The following is a 22,438-nucleotide window of genomic DNA, read 5'->3' as shown; positions in this document are numbered from 1 at the left end:
CAGTGTTGGGTGTGGGAGTGGGAGGAGTCCAGCTTACTTTCTATGGTGATAAACCTTTAGTCTAGAGGTCAGGAGCCATGACCTCAGCCAGAAAGATCCAGTCTGGGGCTTACTAGCTAAACATAATTGGGAACATTAGGCGATCTTACTGCTCCTGAACTGTTTGCAACATGGGCTGCCAGGGGCCCACCGAAGGCTTGTAAATGGGCACAGGAGTTGACCCCATTGTTTCTATAGAGACCAAAGTTAAGCCTCAATAGCTTTATGTTTGCTGTTAGTATTTCTCCTGCAATCCTATCCTGACCTGACCAGGCAATAGCAACCCCTCAGTTCTTGCTCACCAAGAAAAAGGGTTGACCTAGATGGACCAGGGAGCAGATATGTCTGTACTGGACCTTCTGAGCTCCAGCTGGATCCAGGCACAGCTCCTGGCTGCATGCTAGGGTGAAGGAAATGGAGAGAGGGCATCTACCACCCTAAACCCCATATTGTCTCCTGAATCACCCACCACTGTTGGGTCTTGGAAAGCCCTGGGCCAATTCTTAGGCTTTAGGCTTGTCGGGTCGCCTCTCAGGATTCTGCACTGATCTGAGAACTCTTGGGATGGGCCAGGTTTCTGCACACAAGACTCTGCCCAGCCCTCAACACAGGAGACCCCTGATGTTCTCAGGATTGAACCTCTATGGACTTCCGCTTAGCCCAGACAAGCCTCCAGACTCAAAGCTCATGGTACACAGGTTCTGGAGCAGATGGGATTAGCTTGTCTTCTCATCCTGGTGTCTCTGTTTGTTGCCAAACAGTGGTGTTCTCCTCCCTAAACAAGCCTAGGCTACGATCCAGCCCCAGCAGGACTCACCCCCTGCCATGGGTGACATGCTCCAAGGTCGTGTGCCTTTCCCCATGGCCACAGAAGCAGAGGATAGCTACTCAAGCCTCAGGGTACCCTGAGCGTTCTCTTCACCCTCTGTCCTCCAGCTGAGACATGAGCAGTCCCTGGGGGTGGTGACCAAACCGGCACTCCATCAAGAGCTGGCTGGGATCCTTAGGAAGAAGCCATTATATCTGCTAAGGAGGTCATGGCCCAGCCAGGGTGACAATCATGTAACTGTGGTCAGTGTTGTATATGTTGAGACTGTGCCAGAGGCCTTGAGCCTCCTTGGGCAAGGAAGGCCAAGTGATGCTGCCTAGGTAGGATGTGAAACTGGAAGTAAGAGTTAACACTGGAGTCAGGTACTGAAGGATGAACAGGCGTATCCCCAGGACAGGGCTAGAACTCAGACTCTGCCCTTCAATCCCTAGGCTAAAACTTCAGGCCACTCTTACCCCACACATTTCTTCCTGAGTGACAGAGGATAGGGGAAGGATCAAGGATGAAAGACAACTCCTGTTTGGACTGGATCCTACCCAAAGTCAATGGTTTCCTCAGACTATTTCCAAAGCTTGAGTGTCTCCCCAGATGAGTAACACAGGACTTCCCTAGGACACGCCCACCCCACCCCATGTTATACAACAGAAAACAATTCAAAATCAAAATACATCTCAGAAAACTGGGTCAGATAAAGCAAAGTAACTTGACGACAGCCTTTAGAGATAAAACATAATTGGCATGTTTTAAATGAATTTTTGAAATAAAAATATCATAGCAAGCAAGTATTTAACATATAGTGAGCCAACACTTGTCCTTGAGTCTTTCTAGCTGTGTACGGGTCCATCAGATCTCATGAGATCATGTCAATAGTACTGCCATCGTTCCCATTTGACAGACAGGAAGACTGAGGCATCTCAAGAAAGGGTCCACTTCCCACAATTCCAATGACACGTAGTAGAGTTGAGACTCAAAGCCAGACTCTGTCCAACCAGGTCCCACCCCTTCATGGGAGGTCGGGAGACCCTGAGAGAAGTGTCTCCAGAGTAACCAGCAGAGAGGCCCTTTCCACTCACGCTCCCCAGAGCAACTATGGAAACACTGCTCCAGGTCACTTCTAGAAGACTCTGAAAGCCACGGAAGGCCTCTCAGGGCCCTGCTTCTCTTTCCTTGTCCCCACTTGTGCCTGTAACCAATCACCCACCGACACAGCGGACAGTGGATTTGGGCTCACGGCTTTGAAACCCAGTAAGAACCAGCTGGTGCTGTTGTTCTAGGCCTGAGGTGGTGCTACAGGCTGGAGCAAATGGCGGCATTGAGGAAGCAAAACAGAAAGAAGGGAAAATTGTCAAAGCCTCTCAGTCCCCTTCCAGGGACAGCTCCCAAAAGGCCTACAGATCTCCCACTAGGCCCCGCCTCTTAAAGGTCCTGCCACTTCCCAGGAGCAACATGATTTGCAGCCAAGCCTTCAAGACACAGTACTCGAGGTGGGACACCAAAGCAGAGCACTGGATGGCTCATTGCAATGGAGAGAGGGTAGGCTAGACCAGGAGGAGGGGATGGATGGTAGAGCATTACTTGTGAGCCCGACAGCAGCAGGTCCTGGCTCTCTCCTGGTTTGCTCTTCTGCACCCTCTGCCCTTAATCTGGACTCCAGCTGCCGGCACAATCTCCCTTCTCCTGATATCATGGACACGTCACACGTCACACTACTTCTTCCCACCATGCTCTTCCTCTCACCTGTAGCAGCACCCCGGGCCCTCCAGGGACATGCCTCAGGCCGAGCTGCAAGCCCCCAGACTCTGTGCACCCACAGTCCTGCGTTCCTCTGGACCACGGCACAAAGGTGATCATGTGGGGAGTACGGAGACGGGGTGTGCCAGATGCATCTGCCCCATCAAGCAGCAAACCCAAAAGTGGGATTCGCACATGTTCCCTTTGTGCCCCACCCCGGTGCCAAGGAAGAGGTGCAGACGGATGTCCAACAACATGAAGTAAGGCTGGCAACATCCCTCCAAAGGTAGGGAGGACTGGATTTAGTAGACTGGGTCCACCTCACAGAGAAATGTTAAGTCAGAAACAAAGCCCACTCAGGAGCCCGGCTCCCCGCCTCCATCACTGCTCTGGAGTTCTGAAAGGTGAGCGTGAGGGTGATCTGGACTGTCTAACTGATGGACTCAGAGTTGCCTAGGAGTCACTCCTCTGAGAGTGGCTGGGGTGTTTCCAGGGAGGTTCAGCTGAGGAGGTAATGCGGTACACCATTCCACGGACTGAGATCAGGTCTGGATAAAAAGGGCAAAGGGAGGAGCCACTGAAACTTTTCTCCAGGTGATGCGCTTTTCTCGTCTCTGCTTCCTGGTTGTTTTCCTTATTTTGTTTTTCTGTTGCTGCCATAAAACATTCTGACAAAAACAACTTAAGGAAGAGACCGTTTACTCCAGTTCCCAGTCCAAGGTGCCATCCACCATGGCAGGGGCCCAAGGCTTCAGGAGCTTGAAGAAGCCAGACACATCGGACCACAGTCTGAATGTGTGTGTGTGTGTGTGTGTGTGTGTACTTTAATTGTCAGCTTTACACATCCTAGAGTCATCTGAGCTGGCGCGCAGGTCCCACTTCATTCAGTCCAGGGTTTGGCCTGCAGCGGTGCCAGGCACATCTCAGTGAGTCTTTCCACAGCAATTGATGCAATTAAAAACAAATCTCTCAGAGCTGGTGAGATGACCAACCAGTAAATGCTGTGCATCCTGTCAAACCTCAAGACCTAAGTTCAAACCCCGGGACCCAGCTCACTGAAGAAGAGAACTAATTCCCACAACTTGTCCTCAACTTCTACGTGTGTATCATGCACACACAGGGGTGGGTTAGTTTCCTTTCTGTTGATGTGATAAAACTCTGACCAAAAGCAAATTATGGGGAGGAAAGGGTTTATTTGGCTTACACTTCTAGGTCACAGTCTGTCCGTGAGGGGAGTCTGGACAGAAACCCAAGGCAGGAACCTGAGGGAGAAACTCAGGCTCCGGCTCAGCTGCTTTTTAACAGCCCAGGACTATCTGCCTGGGGGTGTTTCTCTGCCAGGAGAGGCCCAGAGCAGGGATGGGCTGGGTTCTCCTGCATCATTTAAGAATCAAGAGGCCCGTCTCACAGGCCCATCTTGCTCTAGGTAAGTCTTCAACTGAGGCTTTCCCCTCAGATGACTCTAGGATGTGTAAAGTTTACAATTAAAGTTGAGACACACACATACTAAATAAATAAACAAATAGATAATTTTTTTTTATCTTAAAAAAAAGAAAATCCCTCACAGGCATATCCATAAGCCAACTTAATCTAGACAATCCCCTCCTGAAACTTCCTCTCAGATCCTGCAAAGTAGACAACTGAAATTAACATCACACTGACTGAGGACAGGATGTGACCAGTCACTCCACACTTCTCTTGGCGCATCTATCCACCTCAGTGGACTATATCCCTCTGAACTATGAGCCAAAATAAAACCAGCTTTTTTCCCTCCCTCCCTGCCTGCCTTCCTATCTGCCTGCTGCCCTATCTTCCTTCCTTAAAGGGCTTATGTCAGGAATTTTCAGCTCTGTAATAAAGGGAATAGCAACATACAGCACAGATAACAATTACACAGAGCTGCACCTGAAAACAAACAAACATTGAATCCAACCAGGCTGATCCAAGAACCAATCCATTAAACAGATTAGAAAACTGAGGCTTAGGGAGGCCTTTCCTCTGTCCCATAGCTCAATGTTCCAACATGGTCTTGGAAGTCCAGGTGTCCTGCTGAGTTCTGGAGCCTACAAAACTTGAAGCTGACTCCTTAAATAGAACAGTGGAGGCCAAACAATAGACACACAGAAAGGATTCAGCAATTGCTCTGTGATGGGTTGGTGTGGAGAAGGGGAAATACTTCTTGCTAGAGTGAGGTGCCAGAACAGGGCAAGGCACGGAAGGGCGCTTGGCTGAAGGGGCCAGGCAACAGCATAGAAGAACTCCTGTCCGCACACCGTGACAAGGGCACTGGACGATCAGAAGTTTTGACTTGATGACTTACTGAAAGTGCCCAAGGGAAGTGACCTTACAGGCTTTTACGGAGCAAATGGGCAATGGCGGGTGGGCAGCGGTCACCAGGTAAGTCACACCCCGGCGCCAGTCTGCGTGAATCCCGAGGAGGAGCCTATGACAAAGCTCTGGCTGCCCTCATGGCTGCCCTACACCCCCGCCCCAGCTTATGCAGCTGCCTTTGTCTTCTCCATCCCTCCATCTGCCTGCCCCAACTTAGTTCCTCAGAGTCTGTCACTTGGCATAATGAGCTGGTGAGAGCGGGCCATAGGGTGAGCAAGGGAATGACGTCCCTCCCGCCCCCATCCCTCCTCTGGGCCTCTCCTGTTTCTCCATCTCTTCGTTTCCATGACAGCATCTGGCAAGGAGATGTCGACTTCAGAATGCTGGCAGGGATGGTCCACAGGAGTAGAGGCAGAGGCTGCCGAAGGGAGGGTGGCCCGGCGGGACTGAGTCACTATGTGGGAACTACCCGAGACTGTACAGCTGCCATCCCCACTCCTTACTCCAGCCGGGAGAGGACGGGTGTCTCAGGAAGGCACCCACACTGCCCAGTTCTGCTTAGAGATCATGTCCGAAGCCTGCCTCATATTGCGCCCTCTGGCCACGCCCCGGTCTGTGTCCCATCTGCCTGGTTTGTTGCAACAGCACCAGTGTCCCAATCTCCCTGCCACCCCTTGCTTTCTTTCTTCTTAGTTCCAGGTGAATAGAGCTAGAGTGACATTTGACACACCACCTTTGGTCCTGTTGCTGGTGGCCCAGAGTCCCCCTGTGGCTCTCAGGGTCATCTGAACAAAAGTCGTGACATTACAACGGCCAGGGATGTCCTCACTGCATGCTTGACCCTCTCACGGTCGCCCTTCCTAACCATGCTTGTCCACTCAGATCTTTTTCCTCTAGAACATTCCAAACGACTCCCACCCCAAGGCCTTTCCAATGCCTCTTCTCAGAATCTTCTTCAGGCGTGCCCCTCTCGGCTTCTCTCAGTCCAAACTGCACCTCTCACTCTCTGGGTAACGAGACCTTCCATCCTCACAGCCCAGGTCCTCGGCAGTGCCTGTTCACCTCTTGCAAGATTAAGTGGGACATAAGAACTTGTCTTTCTTAATGACTCCCTAGAAGAAATTCACGTTCCTTATTGAGCAGTCTCTAGAGAAAGGCTATCTGGGCAGGAGCTGGGAGGCTCCTTGATTTGCTCTGTGAGATGGTCATTTTTGAGGACAGGGACCCAAGACCTTGGTGTCATGTACCTTACACCCCAGGCCATTCATCTACTCCTGTGCAGAGACCCTCCTGCCCTCATGCCTACTGCTCAAGGTACCATACTGTACAGTAACCAAGGGCCTCTTTCTCACCACTCCTGTGCGCGCACATACATACACACACACACACACACACACACACACACACACACACACACACAAGCAAAGTTCTGGGCGGGCAGGACTTCTTGTCTAGTCCATCTTGTAATCTTGTACCTTATCAACCAGGACTTAGGTCCCCAACACTGAACCGGTGAAACAGTCCTTCCTGCTGAAATCTGTTGAATGAATAAAGTTCCATGGGTCACAAGGCTCCTCTGGTCACTGGGAACAGGGCCAGTCACAGCCAATTACCCATTGGCTCTATGTGGTGTGGTTGGGTAAACTGTGTCCAAGTGGCTCCTGGCTAACAAAACTAAGCAGGTGGAAAAGAAAACAGAGCAAGGATACAACGCAGTGAGGCTGCAGAGTCGCAGGGCCACGGACCATGGACAAGAGACATCACAGCCAGCAGCTGTCCAAGATGAAAAGTGCCATGGGTCAGCAGAGGAGAGGACACAGGACAGCAAGAACTCATAAGAGAAAGGAGTAGGCAGGCCTATAGAATTGAGGGGACAACAGGAACTATGAGACAAGAGAAGTCACAGCGTGGCAATGACAGTAGGTTAGAATCTGGCCTGCATAGAGCCTTCCCATCTCTGGCAGGAAGCCCAGGAGCCAGCACAGGAGTGCACACACAGGCAGAACAGACACAGGAGTGCACACACAGGCAGAACAGACACAGGAGTGCACACACAGGCAGAACAGACACCAGCACAGGAGTGCATACACAGGCAGAACAGACACAGAAGTGCACACACAGGTAGAACAGACACAGGAGTGCACACACAGGCAGAACAGACACAGGAGTGCACACACAGGCAGAACAGACACAGGAGTGCACACACAGGCAGAACAGACACCAGCACAGGAGTGCATACACAGGCAGAACAGACAACAGCACAGGAGTACACACACAGGCAGAACAGACACAGGAGTGCACACACAGGCAGAACAGACACCAGCACAGGAGTGCATACACAGGCAGAACAGACACTCAACAAAAAGAGAGTGATGTAAAGACACACCAGGAGCAGAGGACTGGGCAGCCAATGATCATCTCACTATCCCTGCACTGGTTCTGGAAAACAATGTCTTGCTGCAGAAGGACATTGGGACAACAGGTCTTGAGGAGCTGCATGGACATAAATGGACCCTTAGCTCCTCACAGAATATGCCATGTGTGATAACACTGTTTGGTCTTGCTCTTGTCCCCGTATCTGGGCAACTAGCCCTCACATGACTGTGACTATTCCCAACCCCAGCAGGGAGAACCAGCCTGCCTGCCAAGGCCATGGCAAGGGACACCAGACAGGAGACGTCATCTGTGGTTGGTTTTTAAGCAGCTTTGGTGAGATATAAATCATACCCTCATAACATTTACCATTTTTGAGTGGAGGAGGGTCATCTTGTTACTCTACCAGACAGAGGTCATCCACAAACTCAGGATCCTCCTCCTGACCACTGACGTGCAGGTACGGACCATTTTACAACATTCACCTATTTTATACAAATTTTATCATAATAAAATATTTTTAAATTCTCACCCAGGTGGGAACATGGGATGAGCGGGTTGAGAGGGTGGGAAGCCATGCAGGCAACAGAGACATGGAGCTAAGGCCGGAGCTCAGCCATGCGCAGGGGAGAGCTGGCTGTCCAGTGTAGACCAAGCAAGCAAGTGAACAGGGACGGGCCAGTCTTAATAGAGCCTGTGCTTTGAATTCCAAATTCTACTTAGCACCCCTGGGAAAGAAAGCACAAGAGTGACCTTAGAGGTCAGGAGACCTGGGCTTCAGAGTTAGTGCTGCCCCCAACAGATGCTATGCCCTGGAGAGCTGTCCCCAACAGATGCTATGCCCTGGAGAGGTTCCTCTCTGTGCTAGTGAGCTTTCCAGTACTGCGACAAAATAGCAGAGACAATCAACTTAAAGGGAATAAGAAATATTTTGGTTCACAGAGGTTTTAGTCCATGGTCACTTGGCCTTGCTGCTTGGGGCCTGAGTTAACACCGTATGCCATGACAGCAGCATATACTGTTACTTCAGGGTCACTGTCTGCTCACCTTGTAGCTGCAAGGAACCGGGATTTGGGGGAAGGGGGGGGAAGGGGCTTTGGGTCCCACTGTCCCTTCAAGGACAGGTTCCCTGATGGCCTAACTTCCTCTTCTTAGGCCTCAACTCCCAAAGGTTCTATGGCTCCTAACAGCAGCACGGGCAGGGGCCTTGAGGTGACACAAACTGATGATGCAACTCTTCCGGCTCCCAGTTCATCGCAAAGATGCAGAGAACAGCAATCCCAACCTCCCAGGGCAGCTCAGAGGGTGGATGAGGCGGCATTCAAATGCACAGCATCCTGCCCAACTCCCAGCAGAGGCTCAGCACACACCATTACCACCCCGCTTGGGTCAGGTGATGTTGGCGGGCCTGATGAGGGCAATTTCCCCAGGAAGCACAGATGTGGAGATGCTCAACTTGAAAACAAGTGTTCTCAGAGTGGCATTCAGAATCCGACACTCGCAGCTCTGCATCTGAGATAAAAAGGGGCAGGGCACACTCAGCACAGGAAAGCTCACGCCTGCAGGGATTTCTCCTCTGAGAAGCATGGGACCAGCCACTGAGGTCACCCTTAGCTCTTGACACCAGTGGAGCATGCTAGCCCGGTGTCAGTCCTGAACCTGTTGTCTGGGTCTGTGACTCTCCCCAAAGCTGCACTTTGATCCAGGGCTCAGTATTTGGCTGTCTTGTCTATGCAGGCTTTTCCTGCATGCAGGGAACAACCAACATCAGGTTCCCCAAAACCATGTGCCCAGCCTGGGGTCTCTGGGCATTGGGTACACACACAGCTCCTGCAAACACCCACGCTTCATTGTTAGGAGAGGGTTAAATGGGGGAAAGCAGCCCGACTTTCCACATGAAGATCTGCAGGAACCGGTTACATGTGGCCATTCCTAGGCCTGTATCAGGAAGGTGGCATCACAGTCCAAGTGACTTTGTGACACAGTAGAAGGGAGTCAGAGGATCCCAGTCCAAGCTGTGTGCTGCTGAGTGAGTCACTCACTCTCTGACTCTCCCTTAGCCTTGCCCCCTCCCTGTGTCCCTCTTAGTTGTCCACCTCGTCTCCCATCAGGATAGCGGCCACAGTTGTACAGCGTCCCCGGGGCACAGAATTTCCTGATACCCACAAACAGCCTCCAACTCCTATTCAACCTTCGTGAGCCTCAGCTGCAACTCGTCCCCAGCACAGGCTGGCAGTGTAGAGGCAGAGCACCTGCCACACATGCAGCGCCCTGGGGTGTAGACTTTCTGGTTCCACGGGTCAGGAGGCTGAGCAGAGTCAGGTTACTTTCTTCTGTGCACAGGTACCAAGCTGCCTGGTCAGCGTGGGCCTGCGAGCCACGCTGTGTCCGGGGCACTATGCTATTTCATTTCTGTGCTAGTTAGGTTTCTATGCTGTGATAAAACACTACCACCCTAAGCTACTTGGTGAGGAGAAAAGGATTTATTTCTGCTTACAGCTTGTAGTCCTGCACTGAGGGAACCCCGGGCAAGAACTGAAAGTTAGGAATCTAGAGTTAGGAACGGAAGCAGAAGCCATAACAAATTGTTTACTGGCTTGCTCCCCATAGCTCGATGCTTTCTTAAACACCCAGGACCAGGGCCCTCCCACATCAATCAGCAATTAAGAACACGCCCTACAGACTTGCTTACAGACAAACTGGTGGAGGCATTTTCTCAATTGCCATTCCCTCTTCCTGGGTGACCCTGGTTTGTGTCAAGTTGACAAAAGAGTAACGGGGACACTGTGCATGCTGTCCGTGTGATTCTGCCATTGACACTTATCACCTGCCAGTGCATTCATCCGAGTCATCTTTCTTGGTTTTCAGCCTAGGGCTCATTCCTTGTAAGGGCACTAGATGTCATCACTGGGTTTGGAACAGGAGGTGACATGATCAGACTCTACCCTGGAACAATCTCCGGTGGTAACGATGGGCTTTGGGAGGCACCAGGGAAGACATGAGGGTCCAGTGAAGGGATGTGGAGGTCTAGGCTGAGGAAGGACCAGAGAGAATGCTGGGAACGGGCTTGGCAATCAGTGGGATGCAGCTACCTGTCATCTATGGAAACTAACGTACAGAAAGGATGTGTCAGGATGTCTACCAGACCTCTTACGGGCCCCGGCCCGTCTGTCCAGACCCCACTGCAGCCCTGCAGACTGTACTCACTAAGCATGCTCCATGCAGCTGCTGCAGCAGAGAGAGCGCCATTCCCAGCTCCTCTAAGTGGGCAAGCAACACCATGCCTGCAGAATTCCTAATCCGTTGCAGAAGCCCCACCTATGAGGCTGTGTCTAGTTTACCCTCAGGGTAAAACCGACTCTCCCTGCCCTGAGTCCGCCAATGAAGAAAAAGACAAACGCAGTGAGCTTAGCCAAGAACACAGCTTCAGCCCACCCCAACAATGGCCGCTTGCCCCTGCCCTTGCCCCAGCGTGCCACCTGCCCAGTGTTCATTCACTGACTCCTAACAGCCTGCCCTGCCTCCTTCTCTCCATAGTTGTTTCCCCTTGCCCGGTTCTCCACAGCAGTTTTCCCATGTCTGCCCATGCCTCTGGTGTGTCAGCCACCACCTCCAGCCTCAGTGGGTGCTTGAACGCTCACCTCCCCAAGTAGCCGGGCAAACAGGATGACCTAAGGAAGGGAAGTGCTCAGCTCCTTGCCTGTCCGTGGAATGGGAGCCCCCCCAAAGGCCAGTGACCCCATTTCTTCAGTCCTCTGCTCACACAGGTAATTAGCCAGCACCCAACGCCGTGGGCTGGCATGCCTCCCCACCCTAGCTGAGCCCGTCATTTCTACCACTTACCTTCCACACAACTGCACACACAGGCACACGCTCACACTCACACGGATCTAAAAGGAGATATGCAAACAGACTCAGCCAGAGCTAGCCCGGTGGGCAGTGCATAGGTTGCCAGGCTCTCCCCCCCCCCCCAGGAAGGAGGGGCTGCCTGGCCTGTGCCCAGCACGGCTGCACCTGGGCAGGAACCCGGCCAGCTCTGTCTTCCAGCCCCTCTCACTCTTGGCCCTGCTGATTGGCAATCACAGTGCCACTCTGTTCTCCAGCTGCCTTGTCTTTTATCTTCCTCCAGTTGGACAGAGCTGAAGCTGGGCGATGCCTCCTATTCCCCCAGCCCCCGACAGGAGAGGCGAAGGAGGGAACACCATCCATCTCCTGTTCCTGACTTACTAATGGAAGGCCTCAGTCAAGCCCTGTGCCGGGTGCTGTGAGAATCAATCGATAAATTACCGACAAATATTTATTGAGCTCCTGAACCGATAGTGAAGAGTGCCTGTCCCTGGCCAGGGTTTCCTGGGCCATTCAGCTCCACAGTCTGAGTGGCCCTACGCTAGCCAGCCCCGCATTAAGCAGAGACACTGTGGTGGGCTTGCATTTGGTAGGTTTTTATTGTGCACCTACTAGGTGCCAGCTGTTAACAAAGTCACTGCAGGTGAAGGGATGCTAGCAAATACTGTTCCTATCCTATAGGTTGCTGGGAGCTGTGCAGACAACCAAAGAGAGACTGCTCAGATCACGGGGTGGAGCAAGACAGTCAGTCCTTCCTGAGGAGGAGACAGTTGGGAACCCAGAGATGGGAAGGTGCAGGGTCTGAGACACTGGGCTCTCAATAATGGTATAAGATGAGTATCACCATTTTGTCCCTTTTCCAGATGAGGAAACTGAGGCCGGGGAGATTAAAATGCTTCCTTGAAGCCAAAGATTGGAGCCCAAAAGCCTGAAGAGAGCCTCTGTGGTTAAGGGCACTCGCTGTTGTTCCAGAGGATTTCCAGCGCCCAAATATAAGTCAGTCATTCCGTTCTAGGGGATTCGATGCTCTCGGGATTCGATGCTCTTGGTCTGGTCTCTGTGTGCACCAGTATGTACAGACAAGCATGCAGCCAAACAGGTCCAGGATAAGGCTCAGAAGTCCCAGTGATGACCACCAAACCCACCTGCCCCTAGGCTGTACCATGCCTTACCAAAGCAGCCGGTGGCGCTCCCCCAGCAGCTTATAGCCCTTGAGCTGCTTCTCCTCAGAAAACAGTAATGCCATTCAGAAAGGGCCATACGGGCCCTGATGGTCAGGGACAGGGCCATACCACTGCACATCGACAACCAGACAAAAAACGATAGCTGACTTCCTGGGGGGAGGAGATGTTCCAGGCAGCTGTTTATTAATCAACTTATTTAATACACTATGCCCCTGTTGTAGATGCTTTTCAAATATTAATTCTCTCAAGCTTCATGACTCATTTAATACTCATAAACGACACTGGCAGTAAATTGTCAGGCGTCACCGAGGGACAGGGATGTGACACGATTCATTATGAGACACGTGCCATTCCATTGCCACACAAACACACCAGACTGGCAGAGGCTGCCTCACACCTAGGCTGTATAGCACGAACCATTGCCCCCAGCTGCAAGTCAGCACAGTCTGTGAGAGCACCACATACCACAGGTGGCAGTGACACACAGTAAGTATTCAGACATCTGGACATGTCTAACCTAACAGGTGGCCATCCTGAGCTACACAGAAAGATCATCCTGGGCTACAGAGTGAGGCTCTTGTCTTTTTGTTTTTGTTTTTTGTTGTTGTTTTTTCGAGACAGGGTTTCTCTGTATAGCCCTGGCTGTCCTGGAACTCACTCTGTAGACCAGGCTGGCCTCGAACTCAGAAATCCGCCTGCCTCTGCCTCCCAAGTGCTGGGATTAAAGGTGTGCACCACCACCACCCGGCACTTTTGTTTTGTTTTGTTTTGTTTATAATAAATATATCATAAACAGAAGCTGGAGGGATGGCTCAGCAGTTAGAGCACTGGCTGCTCTTCAGGCACCTGGCTTCAGTTCCCAGGGCTCACAGGGCAGCTTAGAACCATTGGCAACTCCAGCCCCTGGGGCTCTGATGACCTCTCTGGTCTCCTCTAGGACTGCACACATGGGAGTCATGCATGGACATGCAAGCAAATTCTCAAAACACATAAAAGAGTTTTTTAAGGGAAAAACTAACTAACTAACTAACTAAATAAATAAATAAATAAATAAATAAATATTCCAGATATAGAAAAGATGCAGTCAAAATATATGAAATAAGTGAAAACTGGCCCACCCGCTGTTACTCTTACGGTGGGGTAGATCCTACAGGGCAGGGACTACTGTGGGATTTATCGACCGTAAAACCTAGGGAAAGTTCTGTTCACTGCCAGAGACTTCAGGGACAGTGTACATGAAGCCTCTGGAAAAATGGTTATAATACTTAAAAAGTGTCTATTGTGTGTGCATGGGCGTGCATGAATGGAGTCTATGCACCATGTGCTTGCCTAGTGACCATGGGACTGGAGAGCATGAGACCCCACTGAACTGGGGCTCCGGTGGTGGTGAGCCACCATGTGGCTGCTGGGGACTGAACCCAACTAACACTCTTACCCACTGAACCACTTTACTAGCTGTGTGTGCATGTGCGTGAGTGTGTGTGTGGGGGTGTGTTAGTGGAGGTTGGTGTGTGTGTGTGTTAGTGGAGATTGTTGGTTTGTGTGTGTGTATTTGTATGTGTTATTGAGGTTGTTGGGTGTGTATGTGTTAGTGGAAGTTGCTGGTTGTTTCTGTGTATGTGTGTGTGGTGTGGGGTGTGTGTGTGTGTTGTTTTTGAGGCAGAGCCTCATGTCTCCCAGGCTAGCCTCACACCCGCTCTGTAGCCAGCAATGAGCATGCACTCCTGATTCTCCCGCCTCCCGCGGCTGCTCTCACAGGCCTTGCCTTGATTGTCATTATCATTAGTTTACCTTTTAACCATGTTTGCTAAAACATAAGGCATAAGCACGTATGTTAACTGAGGCCTTGCATTCTGCCATCACATGTGTCCTGCTGAAAGGCCTTATAACACACCTCCTGTGATGACAATGTCTGTTCTGCCTCACGGTAATCTTAGGAGATACAGACCTACCTTTAATCCAGCTTTGCCCATAATATCATTATATGGCACGAGACTGTACAGTCACATAGCTAACCACACAGGGAGGCCATTAAGTTACAGATAAGTCAGGGCATTTGATCAGGACACAGTCTGGAAGGTGGTGGGTCCAACACAGAGCCCTGTGTCCCTAGCCCTGGCTGGATTGGCAAGTGGCACTGTACAGTCAAATCTGTGTATGTGACAGTCTCTCTGGCCCTTTCTGCTTCAAATATGCCTGTTCTCAGGGAGAAACAGGAATGGCCTGATTTAAATGCAAGATCATCCTTCCCCTAGATTCATACAGGGAGCCTTGGGAAACGCTGGAAAGGGCCAGGCTGTCTGCAGCCCTCCAGGGAGCCTGGAGCCAAGTCACCCAGAGAACACAGAGAGAGGTCCCTGGGACTGCAAAAACCACAGTGAACGAGACCCTCAGGGACAAGTCTCATTCAAAGCCCTGAGGTCATATGTGTGGCCCAGCCATGACTCTGTGCAAGGGACACCCGTGTGCGGTTCCTTATTGAGGATCTGTGAACCTCTTCAAGATCAGAGAGAAGCCAGTGAGCAAATGAAAGAAGCCAAGCTAAATCAAGAAACTACCTGGAAATTGCCCAGGAAGGCGGGCATCTGGGAGCTTAAAATACATTCGGTAGCTATAAAATGCACCTGGGAAGGCATTTGGTATAGCTATAAAATACACACTATACAAATAGCCCTCAAATCTGCGGCTCAATCCCCACTCCTCTGTACGTCCTCGGTACCTACACAGACCTCAGAAGGCCTCTTGCTGTCTGCTAGTCCACCTGTCTGCCTGTTCCCAGCCAGCAATGGCCACCAGGCTTGCTGGGAAGAGAATGAGTGTTTCTTGCCTGACTCCTTCTCTACCTTGTGCTAAGGGTCACTGAGGGAGGCTGCACGTTCAGGTGCTGAGCTGTGCTCTCTTTGAAAAACCATACCCTTCTCTTACCCTCTAGGCTTACAGGTAGAACACACACACACACACATGCACACCCCCTCACCCTGATGCCCGAAGCAACAGTTCCTTGGTCAAGCTCTTTGAAGCCACCTCGTTTCCTGCCTCTGCTGTGGGGCAAAGCAGAACACCACAGCCCAGGCAGGAGCCTGCAGCCGGTGTCAGTTGTGACTCATGCTGCTGATGTTCCTACAGCTGCATGGCATTCCACTTGTCGCTGTGCCTCCACAAAGCCATCCAGTTCTGATACAGGAAGCAAGAAAGGGAAGAAAGATAAGGGAGGAAGGAAGATTCTGAAGACAGAAGAGGGAGCCTTAGGGAAACTGTTGGCAAGAAGCAAATTGTTCTGCTGTGAAACACAAAACCAATGAAGATAATCAAATAGCACCCTGACTTTTCCTCATCTGGAACAGGTAGGTAGTGACCACCCACAGCGTTGTTATAGTGACTAAGAAAGACCATCCAAATCAGTACAGGGCCTGGCACATCCAGCAAAGAGGACCAAGGAAAGATTCTATCTGAGAACCTCAGCCCAGATCTACCCAGAAGAGTGGGGGAGGAGGTGGGAATGACGTCAGGAAGAGACAAAGTATTAGGTCAAAGGCATTAGGTCCTGCAAAAACTAGCATGCTGGGAGGAAAGCCCCCTGCCACCAGCTGGAAGAGGACCGATGGGGGGGGGATGGGGGAGGATGAGGGGGGAGTCAAGAACCTCAGTCTCTGGCCACCCTAGGGAATGATGAATCGTGAGCCACAGCAGCAGGAGCCAGCTCAGGAGGTGACTCAACTGCAGCCCACAAGCATCCAGTTTCTCTCCTGGCTGAGACTCCTCCCCCTGAGGGTCCCGGGTGGGCAGACACCTCATACCGTGTGAATGACTGGGCTCACCCCATGCCACTCAGGACGGATGGTTGGCAGCCTCTGTACGTTTCTGCACCAGGCAGTCGGAGCCTCTCAGTGCTGGAACGTTCCTCTGGGATTTGGCTGAACCGGCTTTCTTCCTCACCCTCCACATGTGTGTCCACCCAGTGTGGCCTCACTGGTGACCCCCAGGAAACACCCGAGGAAGAACAGCGCCCTGTTCCAGCAACCGCTTCCAGCACAGAAGGAGGTTAAAGCATCCAAAGTCTGATAAATAAGCCTGAATATGTAAATCACCAGGAATTTCACTCATGAACATGCATTACAAGCCTACGGTAAAAAGATCGGCTGCTGAGATGCCACAGGATGATGAGAGGTAGGTTTATGCCAAAGGAGCAAAAATCAAGGTCATTTATCAAGTTAAAATGATGGGGAAAAAGATCGCCTGGTCATGCAGGCTGGTATAGGAAAAGCATCTGGAAAAGTCTACTTCCATTTATGGCTAAGAAGTAAAGAAAACCCCAGAAAGACAGTGGGAAAGACATAAGGGACTTCTTCAACCTGACAGTGATTTACCACAAATCTAGAGTCAAACCTGAAAATTAGACCAGCTCCTACACAGGCCTGGCAAAAGGCTCAGTGCCCACAGGACTCTTTAATTCATCATACTGAGGTCTTAGGATGAACAAGAATTAGAAAGGGATGGAGTTGCTCATTGTATCTCTATCATTGTATACATCGTGCTTTCTAACGAATCTACTAGGGCAGTGTTTAATTAGTAAGAGGGTTAGCCAATATTTCTGGTACAAAATCAATTTTGCAAAATGCAAATGTGCTTCCCTAACAACAAACTAACAGAACTTTAATTTAAAAGATATAACTGCCTAACAGATACAACAGCCTCAAGCTATCAAGTACCTGGGAATATGTCTAACAAAAGATGTATTGAACCATCACGAGAAAATTAAGAGCCTGGCTGGTGGCGACATATGCCTTTAATCCCGGTACTCAGGAGGCAGAGGCAAGTGAATTGCTGAGTTGAGGCCAGTCTGGTCTACAGAGTGAGTTACAGGCAGAGCTACATAGAGAAACCCTGTCTCAAAAACAAAAACAAAACAACCCCCCCCCCCAAAAAAAAGAGAAGGGGAGGGAGAGAGGGAGAGAGGGAGGTAGGGAGAGACAGAGAGAGAGAGACAGAGAGACAGACAGACAGACAGAGACAAAGAGACAGAGATACACAGAGACACAGAGACAGAGGGGATATATTAAAAATTCATTCTCTTAGAACGGTGAACAGAGCTCTAACAGAAACCCTACAGTGAAAAGAGATACAATGTTCATGAAAGACTAAACACTACACATTCCACCCTCTAGAGGGGAACAGAGAGCATGACACTAACATGGGACTTGGAAATCAGAGTAACTGTATCTTCTTCCACCAGGGGCAGTAATGGGGGCCAGGGCAGGGAGCTAGGTAGCCTTGGATGGAAGGTCTAGAAAGCCCTGACTCACAGCCGGGTATCTACATCAGGTGAGCAAGGATTCCGGTAAGAATTCCGGTACGAAGCTACTCAACGGCAGCAGCTACTCAACCACAGCAACCCACCCAAAGAGACCCATCTGAGGCAGAAGCAGGGCGCTGTGGACCCTGTTGCCTAGAGCCCCTCTATTGTTTGTCCAGCCACAGCACAGAAGGACCTGAGGTTCCACCTCATACTGCTTTTAGACTCTGTTGTGCATTTATCTTGCTTGTAGAAATAGCTACACGCATCCACACTATTCCATCAATCCTTTTAAATCTCAGTTTCTTCCCCTGAAAGTAAGAACGGGTTTCAGCCTCAGTGGTAGGAGGAAATGAATACTAAAACACTCTTGTAGAGTGCTGCCTAAATACAGGTCATTCTTCTGGCTTGTGCTATTGCTCTTTGTAGACTGTGGGTAAGAGGATAACATTCTATTTCCTAGATTCGACAACAGTATCCTTCCTCTGTCTGTCTCTGTCGCCCAAGGCATCACTGAGTCCTTTACTCTGGCCACAACATTTCATCAGTTAGTTCTCACAGCAAACCCTAGGGAATGTGTGTGCTATCTGGCTTCATTCTAGAGAAGAAAAGGCCAAGGCTCAGTTCTGCACTGGGCATCCATGAGTGCCTTTCGTAAGGCAGGTGCAGTCCCTGCTCTACCAGAGTCATCCTCTAGTTGAGAACCCATCCAAACCTCACAGACAAACTGGCAGACCCCAAATCCAAACTCAACTTCAGTGGACACCACTGGCCACACGCTCAACTCATCCCGGGAGCTGCCTTCACCCTCCTCTCTGACTCCGTCCTCTTTAGATACAGTGGTTGCTAACACACATTCTTCTAGCCGAAACGAGGCGTAAGGGCTCCTTGCCGTGCAAGCAAGTGAGGGCTGTTAGCTTCAGTCCATGTGATTCTCCTGCAGGGTCATCGGAGAATTACCAAGGGGTTGATGAATGCACAAAAGAGGCAGGGCACCCCACCCCCACCACCCGAGCAGCATCAGCAGCATTGTTCCCTAAGTGTGAGTGGCCGAGTCCTCTGCCACCATTAATGGCAGAAGTGAGTCACTTATAAGTAAGATACAGAAGCTTTGTTATAATTACATCCCGAGACTCCGCGATGCTCCGCATCACTGTGAAAGAGAGGGCAGCGGGTGACAGAGGCTTGAATGATCCTCTGCCAGGTATGGCTTTCAGATAAAGCATCTTGGATCAGGAGCAATTACAGCTAATGCCCGGCCTGAATGCTAATGAGAATTATTTACAATTGCATGTAATTCTTTGCCATTTATATACTCAGCCACCTCCCCTTCTTCCTTTCTTTGCCTATCTATCTGAGTTAATCTTGAGAAACAGATACCGGTATGGATGATTCATGGCCATTTCACAGATGAGGATACTGGAGTCCACGGTTATTCAGCTCTTGGGGTGGAAATAAGTTTCAACCTTGAGTGTGCTTCTCTGGGAGAGAGAACCTGCAGAACCCTAAACGCACTCTCCTTGCTCAGAAGGCGTGTGGCACCCCCACAGCCAGCTGTACTCTCTCAGAGGCAGTGGCTAGCTAGTGTCCTCTGTTGGGACAGATGCAGACAGATCTTATGAAATAGCCCAACAGACCTCACATATGCCCTTTAACCCCGTGATTGTCAAGAGACCCTTGCCTCTCCTCAGGGAACCCAAACAATGACCACACAGTTCAAATCCAGGTTGAGAGACAGGAAACAGCTTCTCTGCCCTCCAACCCAAGACTCCCCAAGTCCACCCTAGCCTGACCACTTCCGTTTAGAAAATATGTGTTTGAAAACTTCCCAGGACGCATAACACACAATAGCACAACGTTGAGCCTGCCGGGGGAAGGAGCCAGGTCTGGGTGTCAGTGAGCCTGGCGGCAATGTCTGGAGCTTCCCTGGGCCCTGGCGCAGGGCTGGCTGGCTGAGGAGTCCTCTACCTGTTACAATTGGAGGCTGCAAGGAGACTTTTGCCATATACAACAGCTAACTAGATCAGCCCCATTTTACAGCTGAGAAAGTCAGGAGGCTTGGGGCTGGAGATGTAGCTCAGTGATTGAGTATTTGTCTAGCATGAAAAAAGGCTCCCGGTTGGATTCTCAGCATCACAAAACAAAACCAAGGCAGCCAGGGGTGCACAGTGTCCAGGAGCTTGCAGGCTTGCCTCGCTGGGTCTGTCAGTGTCACAGTGACAACTGCTGCACTTACCATGGTACTTTGGTGAATTACAAGGTACCTTTGCAGCGCTGTGTCAATGCGAACATGGTTAATTCTCTTGATACCCCCCCCCCCCCCAGGGCGAAGGAACTATGAACATCTCCAATCAAAACATGGGGAAACAGAAATAGGTGTAGAAACTTGTCACGGCGCATAAGACACAACATGGTGACTGGACCCAGAAATGTATCTTCAACCTCTGTGCCATCCCTTGGTACTGAGGAAAAGCCACTGCGTTTCTGCCAGGTGCTCCTTGACTATAGAAAGGAGAGAGGGCACCAAAGGAGCTCACATTCAAATGCCTCCCCACAATCCTCAGCTCAGGGCTGGGGACCCCTTGCAGGCCACAACTGCCCAGGGTTGGGGGGATGCACTAGGACCCTGGCAGGCAGCACAGCTCTGAAATCATAGATGGATAATACCCATCTACCTCCTAGCTTTGCAGGTCTTTGACATATTTCAAAACAGCATCAGTCAAGTCAAACAAACCCTGCCCTCCACCAGGAGCAATGTTCTGGGGGCAGCTAGGTGGCCCAGCAAGTCCTGAGATGCAGCAGGGTATCAACATGGGTGGGGCAGGGATTCTTGTAAGAAGTTACTCAACGGCAGCAACCCACCCAGAGAAACCCACTGGAGGCAGAAGCAGGGCGCTGTGGACCCTGTTGCCTAGCACCCCTCTATTGTTTATCTCCACCGCTGCCAGCCACAGCTGCCAGCCAGAGCACAGAAGGACCTGAGGTTCCATCTGCCACTTGAGTTTCACTGATAGTCTAAGATACAGGCAAGATTGGTACTCAATCCACTCCAGCACAGACCAGCTGGCCAACTCTAGGCAATCTATTTAACCTCTCTGAGTGTACGCCTAATGCTCAATAATGGTGCCCTGCGTGGCTGCTGTGTAAACTATGGTAATCCATAACCATCTCGGGTGGGCTCTTTCTCTGTCTCCAAGGACTGATGGTGGCCTCGGAGAGTGTGGCATTCAAACCCTACCTGTCTATCGGATCTCCACCTACCCTCTCCTTCCTGTTCCGGTAACACCCTTCACCCTGGGCTCCGGGTCCTGCCCTCCCTCTCCCCCATCCCCCAATGACGGAATGCGCTCTTTAAACACTCAGCCTGGGGAATCTTCTGGAGGGATACTTCCAGTTCCCTCAGCTTCATTCCATCTGGAGGTGGGAGCCCCCTGTCGGAGGACAGCCACCCTGCCTGGAGCAATCCTCTATCTCCATCTCCCAGGCTAGCAAGCGCCTCAAAGGTGGCTTCTGTCAAGAACAGTTGTGCTCTGGTTCAAGATTCTAACTTTCAGAGCAACCCAGCAAAAATTCCAGAATTTGGTTTCCCCTAACGCTCTCCCGGAATGGGCAGCCCTCAAGGATCTCTGCCACCAGAACACACCCTGACCACAGCATCAAGCCTTTTGGTTCGGCCAGGAAAAGATGAAACAACCAGATAGGAAAGGAGGGAGCGCTGCTTCAGATGCTTCTCAGACCCAGACACCTGGTTTGGGGTTCACCTAGGTAAGAAACTTGGATTCATCCAATTCAGGCTCAAGGCACTTCTCTAAGCAGCTTCCCCTCCCCAAGCCTCAGTTTCCTCCTCTGCAAAGTGGGTATACTAGCAGTACCTGGGTCCTGGAGATTCAGAAGGATTTGAAAGATAGTGGATGTCCGGAGCTTGGCACGGAGATCGCACCTCCACCGAGCGTCTGTGTTCGCAGTTAGCATCAAAGCCAAACCCCGAGGAAGCTCGGGGAGCTTTTGAGGTGCCCCCCTGGTCCAGAAGTAGGGAAGCCGACTCTAATGGGTGCGCCCGGCCCCAGCTCCGGGAAGCCACAGGTGTTTGCGCGCAGGGGCGTAGCAGCTAGAGCTCCCGCTACCCTACCCAAGCCGCCCGAACATCCGGCGCGCCCACCTCGTGCTGCCACCTGCGGGGTGTCCCCACCGCCCTGCGGGGGTGTGGGGGGCGGAACTCAGAGCTGGGCCTGAGCGCATCCTCGCCCGCCGCCCTCCACCAGGTTCCCGCCCCTGCCCGCGCTGCGCTCCGACTCACCCGCACCAGCTCCGGGGAAAGTTTGGCGGTGGTGGCCAGGCTGCTCGGTGCGGTGGCGGCAGCCGCGGGGGTGGCAGGAGCACGCGGAGGCGGGCGCGGGGGAGGAGCCGCTGAGGAGCCCGCCCACCTCCAGCCCCAGGGCACTCTCCCCCGCCCTTCTTCCACTGTCGCGCCCCGCATCCGTGGCGGAGCCCTAAGATTGGCCACAGGCCAAGGACCAGTCGGAAGCCTGGCGACAACCCTCTGCTACTGCCACCGCATGTTCACCCGGGGGCACGCAGAGCCACAGACCAGACCTCAGATAAGGAGGAGCTTTGCAAATTCAATCACAGGTGGACCGAGGGACCAGTTTTGTGTGTTTTTTTTTTTTTTTTTTTTTTGTTTGTTTGTTTGGTTGGTTGGTTGGTTGGTTGGTTTTTTTTTAATAGTGACACTGATTGATCCGGATCACCAAGACTCCGGAGGTTTAGAACCGCATAGCCACTGTTTCTCTAGACCCTGAAGAATGAAGGCGC

General features: G+C 51.4%; 1 protein-coding gene across 1 annotated transcript in view; it reads right to left on the bottom strand.

Annotated features, from left to right (window-relative positions):
• Positions 1–21,979, bottom strand: part of Hrh1 (histamine receptor H1) — an 86,082-nt gene extending 64,103 nt beyond the window's left edge. The window contains exon 1 of the mRNA XM_052172638.1: positions 21,924–21,979. The gene's annotated coding sequence lies outside the window, so the exon portion shown is untranslated. The remainder of the gene's footprint in view (positions 1–21,923) is intronic.
• Between the last annotated feature and the right edge of the window lie 459 nt (positions 21,980–22,438).

The sequence above is a fragment of the Apodemus sylvaticus genome, chromosome 2 (genome assembly GCF_947179515.1).
Source record: "Apodemus sylvaticus chromosome 2, mApoSyl1.1, whole genome shotgun sequence".
Classification (NCBI taxonomy): Eukaryota; Metazoa; Chordata; class Mammalia; order Rodentia; family Muridae; genus Apodemus; species Apodemus sylvaticus.
This window is presented reverse-complemented; position numbering and strand designations above follow the sequence as displayed.